The 19,192-nt window shown below is 41.9% G+C and overlaps 1 protein-coding gene and 1 pseudogene across 1 annotated transcript in view; both read left to right on the forward strand.

Annotated features, from left to right (window-relative positions):
- Positions 1-19,192, forward strand: part of LOC124593953 (lipopolysaccharide-induced tumor necrosis factor-alpha factor homolog) — a 376,268-nt gene that overhangs the window by 206,554 nt on the left and 150,522 nt on the right. The window lies entirely within an intron of this gene.
- LOC124554724 lies at positions 15,043-15,201 on the forward strand (annotated as a pseudogene).

Raw genomic sequence — 19,192 nt, forward strand, 5'->3', positions numbered from 1 at the left:
AAATTACTTGGAATTATGGTTGATAAAAGACTATCTTGGGATGGACATGTAAATTACTTAGCTAACAAACTTGTACGAGTTCTCTTTCAGCTATATAAATTAAGAAAAAAAATCAGCAAGAGTATGCTGTTACAATCTAATATGCACTGACAAGACCAATTGTATGAAACCATACTAAAATGTTGATAATAAATAAATATTATTTTCGGCGTAAGCATTCAATACTACAATCACACAATCTAATCTGGTCGGGACATAAGAAGACTTCACTTTTTTACGAAACGTGTTGTCCGTGGTGTTTTCAAGGCCACGGTCAGGAATATTTCTATTAATATCCAGCTCTTTTACTTTTATTTTGGCGAAATACATGTACGCTGCCACACTGAGCAGTTTTCAGAATCGCACGTGTCAAAAGAAACCACTAGCTGACGACAGTTTAGAATCTCGAACGTTCGTAAAAGTCGATAGGTGTGTTAATCGACTAAAGCGTATATACGCCATAATGACGTCACATCATATCCAGGTTGGGTGAACTTAGCATCCTCCTTGGTGGTTCAGTCCGATAGAGTGTCTACCATGTAAGCAGGAGATCCTGGGTTCGAGTCCCGGTCGGGCACACTTTTTCAATTGTCCCCGTTGATATTTATCAACGCCTGTAAGCAGCTAAAGGTTTGGATTTCATTGTAATTTCATTCTTTGAGCGCTGCAAGGTCACCAATGGTATCTGTTCTTCCGGACATGTCCGAAAGAAGAGATACCATCTTCATATACGTACTTCAGACATTAATCGAATCCAAGTCGTATTGCGGCACTTCTGCGTGCTCGCTGGGGTCCTACACGATATTAGGTAGGCGTACCAGTTTCTGTGGTTCTTTAGTGTATTTACTCTAACAAAAACAAGATGTAGGCCCTCACTCAGGTAATAAAGGTTACTGACGGAGATTGAAAGATTCAGGCCCTCTGCACACGGAGCGACTCAAAAGCAATTCGTTGCCGACGTGAGTTGGTAAGGCGTCGGCAGCGAGTCATTTCCTGTGTGGTTAAATAGGGCTCCGCAGATGGAGCGACTGCGCTGTGACTTGAACGAGTAGCCAGCCAATTGGCAGCAACTCGGTGCCCACGTTGCCAAGTGTTTCGAGTTGCGTCGTGTCCTCGAACAGCTCCGTACTGGTTTAATGTGAAGGTGGATGAGCTGGGTGTGAACATTAGATTCGTACGGAAAGACAATAAAAATCCCACTTTATACAAGTTTCCGGGCTGCGGAAGAGGAGATTTGACAGAGAAAGCGGGGTGTGGAGTGGGAAAAGAATTTCATTTGACATGCTTAGTTGTGTCGCACACCTACTGTTTGAAATAAAATTAGCTGTACGTCAATGGAGATAAATTTATAAAAACTGTAAATCATACCGGTAGTACTGTTTTGTGCATTAGCAGCATCTGTCATTCAATAAATTACTTTGCCAAGTGGAAACGAACAGTGAAAAGACACAAATTTCCGCTACACGTAAATGTGATGGTGTTCAGATACAAATTATTTAACGAGCACAAATAACTATCATAAAATTTCCGTGTAAATTTCTTAAATCTGTTGTCATTTACGGCATACATTCCACTTCTAAATTTACCGTGGTGTTTCTGACTCTATCCGGGAGGAGACTGAGCAGTGGAATGTGTTACTTTTACACATAATCAAGAACGATCTGTCACACTACTACACTTTAAAACACAGTTTATATGTAATTCATGTCACACAGTCTCATACGGAGCCTACATCCGCTTTATTTTATATACTGTATGTGATAAGATACTGTCATCCCCCTTCCCTTGTGTGTGAAAGGATGAATAAGCAAATGTATTTCTAGTTGCATGCTTGATGGTAGCAGACAGGCCTGTCTGCTAGAGAACAGTAGGACCAACGTCGGAACAGGTAGCTACGCTTTCTAAAAGCAGAGAGGTTTCTATTCTTGGTATGGTCCTGTCCATCCCTTGTCATGTTGGTATAGGAAGCTGCCTCTCTGGTCACTTCCGTTTGTATCTGTGAAGCACCCTTGGTAGGGGCCCATGGCAGTCTGTCCCCGGCGAGCATCTGAAGTGGTAAGATCTCCAGCTAAGCGCATCTCTGCTAAGCCCGTAGGACAATGGATTTATTAAGTTCAGCCTAACTGAAAATTTAATCACCTTTATTTCAGGTTTAGATCTAAAATATCTAATGTTATCTTAAATTGCAATGCAGTGTAATTCGGGTGTGACGTTGAGATTATCATTCAGTAGTCGCTTTGTTACTACTTTGTGAGTAAAGTGGAACCACGTGTTGATGACCTGTAACTCTAACTAAGATCATCAGTCTTAAATGCCAATGTGCGTGAGATTATAACGTCTCGTCTTGACAATATTTTTCAATATAGCAACTTTTCTTAATGTTCAACCCATGTGGGATGTACTTTGTGAGACCAGTACCACATCCTTATACAATTGTTTGACCCATAAGGTTAATAGTAAGACGATAGTAACCAGTTTGAGGTTTTTCTTTTGTAAATTGCGTTTCGATGTAATTTATTTTAATTATCAAAATTATTGTGGAGTTACACTCTTTGTGTAAACCAAGTTGACCACGTGGAACATGTGGTGTAATCATCAAATTAGCCCTCAGATATTCTTTTCGGGAAGATTTCACAGAGAGTTAGTACGAATTTAGTAGACCAGTGAGTGGTAATTTCATGACGGACAGGATTGTGCTACGAACGTAACTTCTTTGGGTGAAAATTGAATCGGTTTGTTGTGGTTAATTGCATATGTTTCAACGTTCTTCGTATGTTATTTTATGAATGCAGTGTTGTATGCAGTCTCCCAATCTTGGCTCCATATTTGATGTGTTCTGTAAGATTACAAACTCACATTTTCACAATCCTAAATAAGTCACCAGTTTAGTTATGAATCAAGTTTAATATGCTGAAATTTTAACGGAACAATGATCAATGTTAAAATAAATGTCCAAATATAAACTGATTTATTTCTTTTTATTTACATTGTCTTTTTATATTTATATCACCAGTTGTTGTAAGATGACTATTAAAAGATTATAATTAATGTTAGTCTGGTTGGGAATCTGGTAAGCTAGACTGTATACCTGGTGAAACAGTTGCTCAGTAATGCAAGGATAACTTCCTCAGATAGCTCACAGCTTTTAACCCGCTTTTATTATCTTGAATATCAGCACCGCTTTCAGCACAACTTAATGCATCAACATTACAAAATAATCTGAAGATAGTTGGCTTTTAAAAATAAAAGTAACTCCGTGTTGTGGCGGAAGAAATCAACCGCATCATATCACAGTAGTACTGTTTGTCATTCTATAAAGAGCTGTAAATTTCGGATCTGTCTGTGACAGCTTCTTGGCTGATACATACAGCCTGTGGTTTATATTTCTTTAGACGTATAGATGAATCCAGAATTTTCTTCGTTTTCTTGTTCTAGTGTGATAATAACAGAGAATCACATCTTCCTCTCATAAGTTTGAATCTGTGCTCGACATGCCGGTAACCGAACGATGCTCGGGTGCCACGAAGAATACTACCTCTCCTTGACGCTCGTAGTCGGCAACGGTAGTTACTCACTTCTGAGTTCCCCCGTGTGCGGAATTACGTTGGCAGCTAGTCGGCAGCCAGTTGCTGATGTTGTTCGCCTGCCCGTTGCGTTCCTCTTCAGTCGCTCCTTGTGCGGACTGCCTCATTCCCATACTGTTCCATGTGGCTAGGTCGTTCTTCATGAGACGTACTCAGTCGCTGAACTCTGGGATGACCTCTGTGATGTTTGGACAGTTAGGGGTTCTGACAGAATATACAGGATGTTTCAGATTCCTGTTATAAGCTTTTATAGGCTGTAGAAGAAACTTAGTATATAAAGTTTTGATAAGGCACTCCTTTTAATTCTCTCGCTAATAAAAAGTGCACACAGTGGATGCCCAAACCGTGCATGAAGCAACTAGAACCGCTCGGCCACACCGGCCGAGAGTTTCTTCAAGATCTAAAATTATTTGTTTCGTCCCGAAATGGTTGAGTACGCTAATACCATTTTAACAACGACGATTTATTGCCAGATTTTGGTTCCAACGCTAGCAATATTTGACATCACTAATATCTGACATTAGTTTCAAATACAGTTCGCTGTTGATCTCACAGTCTTGTGACAATAATCAGTCAACAATTTTGGAACAATATGTGCAACTTCCTTTTCTTTTCAAAATCACCTTCTCTTTTGAAAACCAACTGCCAACTAACTACTTGCAGTAAAGGCGCGAATAATAGCTCCAAAGAGTCTAAAACTCTCAATTATGTACCTGAGTATTTTCAGTAAAATAAATATTCTCTGTGTTTTACAACGTCGATGAATTTCTGATTTCATTTGATAGTTTGTTACACTAAAACATATGTTTACTTCTTATCACATTATTCTGGTATTTCATTTAAACTGACTGTAATAAATACCAAGATGTTTACCATTTTGGAGTCAACCTATTTTTTATGTAAATCATACCAAAATTTATAGTTTATAAAATGGGTAGTGAAGTAGCAAACCAGGACAAAGGAAATAGAAAACTGTGTTTGTGCACAAAAACTAATGATTGTGAAAATTCGACCAGAAGTGGTATCGGTCGATTCATCTAAGAGGGTCACTCCAAAAGATTTTTTGTAAAATACATCTTTTATTCTACATGTCTGAAAGTTTTACAGCGTGTAGATGCATCATTTAGGAACAATATTTTCATTTCTCCACATAATTTCCATCCCTCTCCACTGCCTTACGCCATCTTGGAACCAGCGACTGTATACTCGCACGGTAAATTTCTGGACCAACCTGTTGGAGCCACTGTTTGGCAGCGTGCACAAGGGAGCCATCTTCAAACCTTGTTCCACGAAGAGAGTCTTTCAGTTTCCCAAAGAGATGATAGTCACATGGAGCCAGGTCAGGACTGTATGGCAGGTGTTTCAGTGTTGTCCATTTCTTTGTGAGCCACTGTCAACATCCTGGGAACCCATTTGGCACGAACTTCTTTTAACGCCAACACTTTCAGTATTCTGCAAACACTTCCTTCCCCTATCCCATCGTAGCGTGACAATTCGTTCACTGTGATGCGTCTGTCAGCAGTCACCAATTCGTTAACTCTCTGCACATTGTCTGGAGTGTGTGCAGTACGAGGCCTGCCGCTGTGAGGACAATCCTCAATATTGCCGTGCCCGCTTTCATCACATAACCTGCTTGCCCACCGACTAACTGTACTGCAACAGACAGCAGCATCTCCGTACACCTTTTTCAACCTCTTGTGGATGTTTGCCATTGTCTCGTTTTCCCAGCACAGAAATTCTATGACAGCACGTTGCTTCTGACGAACGTCAAGTGTAGCAGCCATCTTGAAGACATGCTGTGAGAGCGCCACTCGCGGGAACAGGTTAAACTAAGTTTGAAAACAAGCGGGAAGGATGTATCTACACACAGTAAAACTTTCACACATGCAGAATGAAAACTGTATTTTTACAAAAATAGTGTGTATTTCTTTTGGAGTGACCCTTGTACTAAGAATCTGGTATCGAACGATTTAGTTTAGCAGACTCCGGTAGCCGTCGGTTGTTACACGCTTCATGGCATGCACACAAGCTGAGAGGAGGGCGCCGCTGTTATTATGACATCACATACCATTTTCGTCCGATTATAACGACGGCTGCGAGAAACCGGTATATTCGCAACCAGAAGCTTTGACTGTGGTGCTGCACGGGTGCACCGCACTCCCCACTTTGAAGAGGAGGTACTTTGTCCCAGAGGAGAACGGGACGATGAATACTCGAAACATTTTCCATGCCATAGGCTCCAGCAGGACACAAGGATCAGAGTTCATAGGTACTTGTCTCCGCTGTGTGGGTACCATGAAGTGGGAGATTTGCAAACGATCCGATGTTCAGTCTTATTTTATATCCAAGGGGTACGTTACCAGACATGGGTCCCTTGTCAAAACTTTATCTGCTATATCCCCTCTACAACACCTATAAACATGAAACAGGAATGTGAAACACACAATAGATGTGAGATGTACTCGGATAGCTCAGTTGGTAAGAACGCTATACTTGTATGGCAAGGTTCTACGAGATTCAGTCCCAGGGAAGACTTCGACTAAATTATACAAGGCAGTCAGAGGCAACAGAACGTAGAATTTTACATCGAACGGCTGCAGACGTTTGGGGAACTAGTGAACAAAGAGTCAGCCTGACCAACAGAGCCATTCTGACTCAACAGCAACCATGGTACCAGATTTTAAGTCATTCCCTGCATGCAAATCTGTCTCCACATGAATAGTCGCCTACACAGCGCACGCCACCTACGACACGCCGGCAAATCGCAAATTCTAACTTATCTACAGATCTCAATGAAAAAAAGAAAAAAAAGAAATTTTCAAATAAAAACGCTAGACACAGGCTTTACAAATTGTGATGAGTATCACCAACCATGCCAGGCGACAGACTAACAACAACACCAAACCGAAGAACTCTTATCAACGTCAAGACGGCACAACACAGCGCATAAGGAACTGGGAAGGAAGCTGCAACAGCTATACGAAGGTGCTGTCCCTCTACACAGAATCTGCTACCCTGAAACACAACCAACTTCGAGTAGCAAATATCACCAATGACCAAGTGTAGCTGATGAACTCCGGCTCCAAAAGTATTTTTTTCACACTAACCTACATAGGGAGAAACAATTATCATAATAACATAAAAGAAGTGAGTGCTCACACGGAATGAGTTGAGTGTTCGGTTTTCCCACGCACTGTGTGAGAGTGGGCTGATGGAGAAATTGCTTGAAGTTGGTTCGATGAAACCACTACCAGGCACTTAATTGTGAAATTCAGAGTAATCATGTAGATGTAGATAAGATGTAGGACTTGGAAAATTCTCATAACTGAAATAAAAAAAATATTGTGATTTACTGATTTGTTTCTTTCATGTTATCTGCCTTATTACTTCCTTCATGCCATTGCCATACCAGCACATTTCTATCACTTAAGTTTAAAATGTCAAAATCACTGCGTAAAATTCGAAAGATAGCAAATTGAAGTATTACATGTCTTTCTTCTGTATTGCCATTGGTCTTTAAAGAAACATGGCAGAACCCCCACAGTTAGTCGCTAGCGAAGATGTGCAAAATCATTTCAACAACATTCTAAACTTTGCTTCCCAGTTATAAGTATTTTCCGTAATGCAGCTCATTGTGGATAAAATTCTAAGACAATGGATTAACATCATCACATCCTTAGGTGCGATACATATGTGAGGTGGCAGAATAAATGGTCAGATTCACACCTTACATGAGACCTTTATACATCGCAATGAGAAGGTGAAGATACCTAACGTAATTCGGCAGTTATGACAACACTTGCCTATCAGTATGGAATGCAAAAAGGGATGATAGATAATCGACGGTAATTAATACACTGTTCCTATATAACGCATGTCTTTGAGTGGAAGGTGGATCAGACAACACGAGTCGCTTTTAGTTTTGAAAAGCCAGCCATACAACCACATAGCGAAGGCACACTGCAGGGGTTATAATGGAAACCACTTAAAGGGGTGGCAGGAGGAAGGTCAGCGACCCCAGGCCAGGTGATTCAGGCTGGAGGACCATGTGTAGTAACACATCTGCACAAGGGACAGAGAAAAAGCTTTAGAAAGCTGTGTTTCAGAATTCCAACAGGATATGAACAAAAGGACTTGCGGGGACCAAGCAGCAATCGGTATTGTAATTGTAAACTGTCGAAGCTGCGTTGGTAAAGTACCGGAACTTCAAGCGCTGATAGAAAGCACCGAAGCTGAAATCGTTATAGGTACAGAAAGCTGGCTGAAGCCAGAGATAAGTTCTGCCGAAATTTTTACAAAGGTACAGACGGTGTTTAGAAAGGATAGATTACATGCAACCGGTGGTGGAGTGTTCGTCGCTGTTAGTAGTAGTTTATCCTGTAGTGAAGTAGAAGTGGATAGTTCCTGTGAATTATTATGCGTGGAGGTTACACTCAACAACCGCGCTAGGTTAATAATTGGCTCCTTTTACCGACCTCCCGACTCAGCAGCATTAGTGGCAGAACAACTGAGAGAAAATTTGGAATACATTTCACATAAATTTTCTCAGGATGTTATAGTCTTAGGTGGAGATTTCAATTTACCAGATATAGATTTGGACACTCAGACGTTTAGGACGGGTGGTAGGGACAGAGCATCGAGTGACATTATACTGAGTGCACTATCCGAAAATTACCTCGAGCAATTAAACAGAGAACCGACTCGTGGAGATAACATCTTTGACCTACTGATAGCAAACAGACCCGAACTTTTCGACTCTGTATGTACAGAACAGGGAATCAGTGATCATAAGGCCGTTGCAGCACCCCTAAATATGGAAGTTAGTAGGAATATAAAAAAAAGGGAGGAAGGTTTATCTGTTTAGCAAGAGTAATAGAAGGCAGATTTCAGACTACCTAACAGATCAAAACAAAAATTTCTGTTCCGACACTGACAATGTTGAGTGTTTACGGAAAAAGTTCCAGGCAATCGTAAAATACGTTTTAGACAGGTACGTGCCGAGTAAAACTGTGAGGGACGGGAAAAACCCACCGTGGTACAACAACAAAGTTAGGAAACTACTGCGAAAGCAAAGAGAGCTTCACTCCAAGTTTAAACGCAGCCAAAACCTCTCAGACAAACAGAAGCTAAACGATGTCAAAGTTAGCGTAAGGAGGGCTATGCGTGAAGCGTTCAGTGAATTCGAAAGTAAAATTCTATGTACCGACTTGACAGAAAATCCTAGTAAGTTCTGGTCTTACGTTAAATCAGTAAGTGGCTCGAAACAGCATATCCAGACACTCCGGGATGATGATGGCATTGAAACAGAGGATGACACGCGTAAAGCTGAAATACGAAACACCTTTTTCCAAAGCTGTTTCACAGAGGAAGACCGCACTGCAGTTCCTTCTCTAAATCCTCGCACAAACGAAAAAATGGCTGACATCGAAATAAGTGTCCAAGGAATAGAAAAGCAACTGGAATCACTCAACAGAGGAAAGTCTACTGGACCTGACGGGATACCAATTCGATTCTACACAGAGTACGCGAAAGAACTTGCCCCCCTTCTAACAGCCGTGTACCGCAAGTCTCTAGAGGAACGGAGGGTTCCAAATGATTGGAAAAGAGCACAGGTAGTCCCAGTCTTCAAGAAGGGTCGTCGAGCAGATGCGCAAAACTATAGACCTATATCTCTGACTTCGATCTGTTGTAGAATTTTAGAACATGTTTTTTGCTCGAGTATCATGTCGTTTTTGGATACCCAGAATCTACTATGTAGGAATCAACATGGATTCCGGAAACAGCGATCGTGTGAGACCCAACTCGCTTTATTTGTTCATGAGACCCAGAAAATATTAGATACAGGCTCCCAGGTAGATGCTATTTTTCTTGACTTCCGGAAGGAGTTCGATACAGTTCCGCACTGTCGCCTGATAAACAAAGTAAGAGCCTACGGAATATCAGACCAGCTGTGTGGCTGGATTGAAGAGTTTTTAGCAAACAGAACACAGCATGTTGTTATCAATGGAGAGACGTCTACAGACGTTAAAGTAACCTCTGGCGTGCCACAGGGGAGTGTTATGGGACCATTGCTTTTCACAATATATATAAATGACCTAGTAGATAGTGTCGGAAGTTCCATGCGGCTTTTCGCGGATGATGTTGTAGTATACAGAGAAGTTGCAGCATTAGAAAATTGTAGCGAAATGCAGGAAGATCTGCAGCGGATAGGCACTTGGTGCAGGGAGTGGCAACTGTCCCTTAACATAGACAAATGTAATGTATTGCGAATACATAGAAAGAAGGATCCTTTATTGTATGATTATATGATAGCGGAACAAACACTGGTAGCAGTTACTTCTGTAAAATATCTGGGAGTATGCGTGCGGGACGATTTGAAGTGGAATGATCATATAAAATTAATTGTTGGTAAGGCGGGTACCAGGTTGAGATTCATTGGGAGAGTGCTTAGAAAATGTAGTCCATCAACAAAGGAGGTGGCTTACAAAACACTTGTTCGACCTATACTTGAGTATTGCTCATCAGTGTGGGATCCGTACCAGATCGGGTTGACGGAGGAGATAGAGAAGATCCAAAGAAGAGCGGCGCGTTTCGTCACAGGGTTATTTGGTAACCGTGATAGCGTTACGGAGATGTTTAACAAACTCAGGTGGCAGATTCTGCAAGAGAGGCGCTCTGCATCGCGGTGTAGCTTGCTCGCCAGGTTTCGAGAGGGTGCGTTTCTGAATGAGGTATTGAATATATTGCTTCCCCCTACTTATACCTACCGAGGAGATCACGAATGTAAAATTAGAGAGATTAGAGCGCGCACGGAGGCTTTCAGACAGTCGTTCTTCCCCCGAACCATACGCGACTGGAACAGGAAAGGGAGGTAATGACAGTGGCACGTAAAGTGCCCTCCGCCACACACCGTTGGGTGGCTTGCGGAGTATAAATGTAGATGTAGATGTAGATGTAAAAGCCAGTGATGCATTTAGTCCAGCGGCGCATGGAAAGGTCAATGTACTTTAGGCGTCTAGAATAGGTACAAAAGTCCATTTGGCGGAAACGCACTTGGAAGGAGAAAAATATTGAAGTTTTGACGCAGTTTGATAGAAGGGACATTGCGACTGGTAGAGAGAGTTTCTACAAAATAAGAGGAACGCTCCTATTGGTCGAAAAAAGCCATGACATGAAAAAGGAACCCAAGTGATGAGAGACAGTTCTGCCATGAGTGGGACAAGAGAGAAATTTTCAGGGGACTCTTCTCTAAACTGGCGTCAAGTGCAGAATGGATCCCTTAATGCTCTGTACGATGCAGAGAAGAAATTGTTGTGGACACTACATTCACAGCGGCTGCACTACAGCTAGAAATTAGCTGTAGCAATGTTTAGCTCCGACTGTGGAGAAACGATTCAGCCAAATTAGTTAATTGTTCTTGCGAGAACTGAGAGGGCACTATAATATGCACGCTGCTACAACCATGCGCATGTATACCGCCACATACTAAGACTAGGGCTGAGTACATTTTTTCTCACATAATGAGAAACATAGGGAAAGTTTATGCTGGAAAGCTCAGCAAGGACCAGATTATTTTTTTAGGAATTTCAGCGGGAGTGAGCGGCCTTGCAGTCGGCAGCGCTTCGCAGCTTAAGGTAAGTACTACGTGCAGAGGCGTAATCTTTGTTTGTTCACCAGCTTGCGTCCACTGTAAACTCGAGCGGGCTTGGGTAATCTTGCACTCAGTTTTGTCACGTAACCAACCATCCACCGTAGACTTGATTGTCATCCTAAATAGTACCGAACTCTGAACCAGAATCAGACGATTTTCGTAGTACTGACCAACATCAAAACGTATGTGTAGGAGCAATTTTGTAAAGAAACTTCCAATTAAACTTTCATAATATTGTGCTTAGGATTAATGTTTATTCAGAGAGTTAATATTTAACATTGTTGTGTATAAGATTATTTCAGTTTTTGATGTTGGCAAGGTGCATTATCCATTGCGCAGTTTTTATGTTGGCCAGTTGAAAACTGTGTAAAAGCTGTAATTTTGTGCTAAAAATTGTGGCATTAAACTTGTCATTTCAACTTACACAGTTGTTCTCAATTCAAGAATAAGCGAAACTGCACCTTACACACGTACAACACATACCAAATGCATCCCACAGAAAAAGGCATCCACAGAGAAATAAATTTTAAAACAATTTAACTTTCGAAAGACTCGCTCTCTGTTTTCGAATTATGTTGCATTTTTCCTACTAAGAGAAATTTTTGCTCTTTTAGACTAGTAATTGGTAAGAACACTTTCATGTAACGATACTCACTCATTCGAACTTGTGGTCCGTGAAAGTCATCAGGGAGGAGTGCGTTCAGGACTGAGTAACGTGACACATGCAACCATTGCTGGATACTTGTTAAAGCATAATGACAACTAACCATGGCCACGGCCAATGTACTCCCCTGATAATTTACAGAAAGCTCGCAAGGCGCGCATGCGCTGAAGCTTAGGCAGTTCTGTAGGTCAGTTTGAGGTCGTTTTCAGGTTTGACAGACCATGTGTGTCCTTCACTAAATTGTCCATCTTCACCAACACCAGTGTTTTACGATGTAATCAGTTGTCATTTACAACCTTTACACGCTACTGTGCCTCCCCTTTAAAGCTTTTCCTGTGTGACTATTGTCCTTTGATACAAAATTTTTACTTTATTTTTATCTGGAGGTACTTGAATTTGTTCGTGCTGGTGAGTTCCTTGACAATTTGCGTCTTTTTGTTTGTTTTATGTATGAAGTGATACGGTTGTCCCATTATGGACTGTTTTCTTTTCCACTTTTACTATTTTTACCTGTGCACTTTCAAGCCCTCTCTGGGTAGTTATCATTCTGTATGTATGTTACGTACAGTTTTCCTGTTACCTTCTTCCATTAACTTCACGACAGCATAACAAAGAACGGACCCAAATGTGTAAGAAACAGCATAAAGAGAAGGAATCTAGAAGTTAAAATCCACTGTATATTTCCGTCGAGGTCGACTATTTGCAAAAAATGTCAAATGGGAAAATTATTCTGCGACATGGACATACGTAATAGTAAATTTTTGGAAAAGAGTGGACGAAAACGTGAACGTGATTTACTGTCTAGCGCAATCGTTTCGGGTGTTTTCGCCCTCGCGCCTGTCCAAAAATCTGTTCCGACGAGATAAAGAAGATGTTTTTCCTCATCATGTTTCAATTTTATTGGGAAGTGTACACAATATTTTGGGACATGGTACCACTGGTTATCGAAGAAAGGACAGTTATTAGTAACGAATGATATACGGAATGGTGAAAAGGCTATTCCAGTGTAAGGTTAACAAACCATTTTGTTTTATGGCTTGCGTTCAAATAGGAGAGATGTCACTATACACGGTTAAAAACACATTGATGTTTCTTCACATACTGACTCTGTCTCACGGTTGGTAGCGGAGAGATGTTTTGGAAATCTATTTTCGTTACTGAAACGACTCAGTGTAAATAATTAGACACCCTGTATATGCCACTAAGTAATATTAGTAACCTCTGAAGTTAAGATGTAGTGAAGGAGTTAGTTGAGTGGTGGTGGTGGTTAGTGTTTAACGTCCCGTCGACAACGAGGTCATTTGAGACGGAGCGCAAGCTCGGATTAGGGAAGGATTGGGAAGGAAATCGGCCGTGCCCTTTCAAAGGAACCATCTCGGCATTCGCCTGAAACGATTTAGGGAAATCGCGGAAAACCTAAATCAGGATGGCCGGAGACGGGATTGAACCGTCGTCCTCCCGAATGCGAGTCCAGTGTGCTAACCACTGCGCCACCTCGCTCGGTAGTTACTTGGGTAGTACTGAATAGTACTACGGAGAGAAAATTTTACTGACAGCAGAAATGAAGTGCTGTTATACAGAGTTCAGATTTCGGTCGGCTGCTAGTCGTACCATTTGTAACTGGCATTCCACTTTACATACATGGAGCATACGTGTAGGTGACGCAATCGTTGCTATTAATCGTGTAAGATACACTACAACAGAAGAGACTTTCAATAACTTTCAACATTTGCAAACTGTTCTCTGCAGATGGACTCCCTATTGATTTCATAAAAACATAGAATATTTACTTCTGTGTGGTACACAGAATAAAACCAGCAATTCATTAATTAATTCATTCATTCATCCATTCATGAGCAGGAGCCAATGAATAGTGTAGAATTTTCCGTAAATATTGATGAAAACTTGAAATAAATATATAGGTACAGGAATAGAGTTTTCCCAACAACTATGTTATACAATTTTCGTGCCCTGGGTAGTCGTATGTTTCGAAACCAAACTAGCTTGGAACGAGTGTACTGAATGGAAAAAAAGTGCAGAGCCGTCTTGTCAATAATACAACCACAAAAATCTGTGATCATGTGTCCACTAATACAAAAAGGTATTACATGTGGCTGAGTAAATATAAATCTAATCTCAAGTCGTTTCTTCTGAGAGAAACAAACTTGTCAGTTATCAGTGGCCTGTAAACTGATTCTTTCCACATCATTTCGGTAGAAATTGTGCAAATGCTCTATGGAAGATTGTATTAACTAAAAAACTAACGTTTGAGAATCACAAATAAATATTTTACGATTCAAGTAATTAAACTGCCATCACAAACTGATTGTAGCACTAAATATATCCAAGGTCATGTATACACCGACGTTTATCAAAACAAGTACACTCGTCCCACAAAATGTTTCCACCTTACAGTAAACATATCTGGTGAAAAAAACCTTCCGATCGCACACACTCGAAATTGCGATGTACATGCTGGTCGCGGGCATACCGTGATCAGAGCCGGCCAGGACGATGCGGCGTCAAATGCGCGCTGGCTAGGAGAGTGCCGCAAATGCATCGGTCATGCCGGCACTTGCGTGCACATTTCCAGCCAAGCCAGACACTCAGAGAGACTGTCACCATGGAGGGAAAGATGGTCCAGCACAAACACTCATCATACTGAATCAACACACTATGTCCGCTTCTGTCAACGTTAAACCAGCGTACTGGCTAATTCGTTATTCAGTTGTCCAGAGGGCGCCCCCACTGGAACCTGTTCCCACGGCTGCGAGCTAGAGCCGACAGGTCGAAGCCGCAGCGTCTGGTCGGCCACTGACCTGAGACACTGCGAGTGAAGAAAGTGTGGCTTGGATGTATGTCTGTAACTGCAATTTCGCCCCTGACATACACTCTCCCCAGTTTAAGAAATCCACTATGTCCAATCGAAGACTTGGAAGTTGTTGTCCATAACCCTCGAATTTATCACCCAACACGTAGATTCTTCTCTTTTATACGAGTTATTTTCGAAGACAGATGTAATCGGAGCATATACGCGTTTCCACATCGCTAAAGTTTCTTTATTTGCTGTGAAAACCCTGTACAACAGTACGGCATAAGGTATATTACCTCTTTCTCTCATTAGTTAAAAAAGTGTCTGTTCTTATAAGCTTAATATCTCCTGTGTGTTGCATCACAGGACTAGGATATTAAACTTATTTTTGGCTCATGACGGAATGCTATGAACATGCTCTACCTCTGTCAGAGGATGCCTCCTCACTTTCAAACTCTCTTAAAATAACCAAATGCTTGCTCACCTAAGAAGCCTCTTAAGGTAGCAGCACAGACAAGTTGTAAATATCCGGTTTATACTACACATCACTTTATAAATTCGGTTTTATTACCATAATCATCTCTTCCTGCGCTGGTGGGAGACTGAAAGTTTGTTAAAAGATCACACCGCCATAAAAATAAAAATGCCTGATTACCGCTCGAACCCACGAATCATATCCATGGTGCTCTAGTCCTCGCTTCCACCCTCCCCGCGGAGGACCAATTAGCATGGTGAGTAATTTTTTACCTGCTGTCGGATTATACCCGGCAGGTCTCTCAAACGAGAATCCCTGGAGGGATGGCGATGTTGTTTCTGAGGAACACCATTGAGAATGACTGCAGAAGGTTTCTACTGTCGCCAACATACATTTCGCATGAGGACCACGAAGATAAGATAGGAGAAATTGGCGCTCATGTTTTTCTTCCGATTTTCCCCCGGGCTGTATCAGCTGTGTTGTATAACTTGCGTTCGACTCGTATACAACAGCGTGTTCCGTGTGCGACTTAGAGCGCTATCTACCTGCAATCGTTAAAACAAAACCTCCCCATTCCATAGTCAGTAGAGGTCTTCCAACGCATGTGCGATGAGTAATGTCCACCAAACCGATGGGAAACGTATTTTGGCACCCTCCTCTACACAAACGAAGACGTATGTGTAGTACTCCGTTTGCCTGCCACACCTTATACATAAATCGAGTCTTCAATTTCATTACCTCAGTGATTCTAATTCTTTGACAAGTATTTGCGAGATACTACAGTCCCTATTTACACGTTTGCTTGACAGCTGTTGTGTGTGAAACACACTGTTTTCTGTTCATAGAGCTGGTGCAGTAAGGCATATAATTTCATATGTCATACACCGTTCTAAGCATTTCTACATTTCCTCATAATTGGGCGTTGTTTCATGCGTTTTCCGTTGCTGGCGATCATTTTATGGGACTGATGCAGGCACAGCATAATTTTATGAACCATAATCGGATGTGACCAGTGAGCGCTATACACATCTCGAAAGCTAAATAGTGCATGTACCACAAAGAATCTATTCTTTTCCTTTGTTGCGGAAGGTAGTAATTTTAGCACCTTAAAATTTCTCGTCATAATGAATGAGCAACAAAACGCAGGCCGGCCAGTGTGGCCGAGCGTTTCTAGGCGCTACAGTCTGGTTCAAAATGGTTCAAATGGCTCTGAGCACTATGGGACTCAACTGCTGAGGTCATTAGTCCCCTAGAACTTAGAACTAGTTAAACCTAACTAACCTAAGGACATCACAAACATCCATGCCCGAAGCAGGATTCGAACCTGCGACCGTAGCGGTCTTGCGGTTCCAGACTGCAGCGCCTTTAATCGCACGGCCACTTCGGCCGGCGCTACAGTCTGGAACCGCGCGACCGCTACGGTCGCAGGTTCGAATCCTGCCTCGGGCATGGATGTGTGTGATGTCCTTAGGTTAGTTAGGTTTAACTAGTTCTAAGTTCTAGGGGACTGATGACCTCAGATGTTAAGTCCCATAGTGCTCAGAGCCATTTGAACCATTTTTTTGAACAAAACGCAGGGTGAACATACGTCAGGTGTTGAAAATATAGTTCCTCCATTGGAGTGTCAACAGCACTGCTTTACATGCTACTAACACATCTCAAACACACTGCTTTGATATTACAGCATATTTAAGTGCAGAACTGTGTAGCCTTAGGAGCGTGTGTTTTTATGTTCCGTGGGCAGTTTTCTTTCTCCAATACCTTCTTGGTATGGAATCCAAACATCACAAAAGTACTACACAACTGATAGCCGAAGCTATATAGCTTGAGCTCCTTCATGCATAGGCCATACATTTCTTCTCCTTCTTAATCACATGTTATATCACCACAGTACTCTCAAATGCATTAGGCTCGCACCTACTTTACACCAATAAGGAGTGCTAATCTCCTCAGCATGGATGCATCACGGTGCGGGGTAGCCGCGCAGTATGAGGCATCTTGCCATGGTTCGCGCGGCTCCCCCCGTCGGAGGTTCGACTCGTCCCTCGGGCATGGGTGTGTGTGTTGTTCTTAGCGTAGATTAGTTTAAGTTAGCTTAAGTAGTGTGTAAGCCTAGGGACCGATGCCCTCAGCAGTTTGAATTTTAGGAACTTACCACAAATTTTAAATTTCATGCATGCATCTAGAGAGATCGTGTGTAATTGGACGGGTGACGTGAGTCAGACTGATAGGGAACAATCTTCACAGAACTGCAGTTACAGTATCGGAATAAGAATACTGGCCTATATCACTAGCGTCAGTCTGATGTGCCAGTTTCCGACATCAAAATATCGGAGTATGTTCAAAAATGGCTCTGAGCACTATGGGACTTAACATCTATGGGCATCAGTCCCCTAGAACTTAGAACTACTTAAACCTAACTAACCTAAGAACATCACACAGCACCCAGTCATCATGAGGCAGAGAAAATCCCTGATCCCGCCGGGAATCGAACCCGGGAACCCGGGCGCGGGAAGCGAGAACACTACCGCACGACCAAGAGCTGCGGACTCGAAGTATGTTGATTATGTGAAATTCAGCTTGTTCCGTTCCCTCACCAGACGCCAAATGTAGCATGCGTAGTGCCCTCCTACTTCCGGTCCCAGATTAAATCAGAGAGAATGTTGTAGGGAGGGTTGGTTAAAGCTACAAGATGGGTAGAGAGACCATCTAGAGTTTTACTCAGTACCCACGAATGCGAGAATACTTTGTAACTCCCATCCACACATCGGTAATCGTAATAAAATGTTATCGAATTTATAAAGCTTTTTAGCTAAGGAACATAGTTTTTGTAACCACTCTCTGTTGATGGCAATTTCATGAACTAAGAAACAGTATTTTTGTCATGTGATGTAGGCTGTGTAACAGGGTCATTATGTCCCTATACATATGGCTCTCACAGAGTAATGGAGGGGGGTGGTTTAGCAATAATATGTAAACTGCGAATCATTTTACTATGTCATTGGATGATAAAATTGTGAGATCGATCCAATGAGACGTTGTGTTGAGGCGACAAATCATCGAGAGAGATAGTTTGGGACTCGAGTTAACAGATAAAATGCATTTCAATTACGGGAAACCTAGTGAAATTACGAAATTTGATGACAAATATGTAAAACTGAGGTAAATACGACAAAAATGTGGACGAATGAGGGTACTTACATTCTCATCTGGGTTTATGAAAATCATTCCATTCCTCCATAGTGCAACTGACAATTGATGTGCATGCTATCCATGGTCTATGAGTTTACGTCCTGCAGAATATCGCCTTGTTCCACTTGTGATTACGCATTGCAAGCCAGGTAAGGAATGAGGAGGTTCTAAGCAGGATTGGAGAGGGAAGGAATATGTGGAAAACATTGATAAGGAGAAGGGGCAGGATGATAAGACATCTGTTAAGACATGAGGGAATGAAGCATTTGGTACTAGAGGGAGCTGTAGAGGGCAAAAGCTGTAGAGGAAGACAGAGATTAGAATACATCCAGTAAATAACTGAGGATGTAGGTTGCAAGTGCTACTCTGAGATGATGAGATTAGGACAGGAGAGGAATTCGTGACGGGCCGCATGAAACCAGTCAGAAGACTGATGACAAGGAATAAACCATAAAATGAAAAACGCAGTGTCCAAGGACTTGGAGGGAATGATGACCACCACCTACGACATTGAAACAGTGATCATATCCTGGGTGCAATATGCACAGCCAATATGAGGTATCAGTTTTGGTCTCCTCGAAAATCGAACACCGAGACATCTGCTATTCAGCCACTGTGAAACATGAGTTTAAATGTAGAGGTCATCACCGTTGGTGAGATGTTTGGAAACGCTCCACAGTGCAGCAGAGTCTTCAGTTTCCATATGTTGTGATGTCTTCCACATTATTGTCAATAAGAAACACTACCTGTGTCTTTTATTTCAACCATCCTCTGT

The sequence above is a fragment of the Schistocerca americana genome, chromosome 1 (assembly GCF_021461395.2).
Source record: "Schistocerca americana isolate TAMUIC-IGC-003095 chromosome 1, iqSchAmer2.1, whole genome shotgun sequence".
NCBI classification, from domain to species: Eukaryota; Metazoa; Arthropoda; class Insecta; order Orthoptera; family Acrididae; genus Schistocerca; species Schistocerca americana.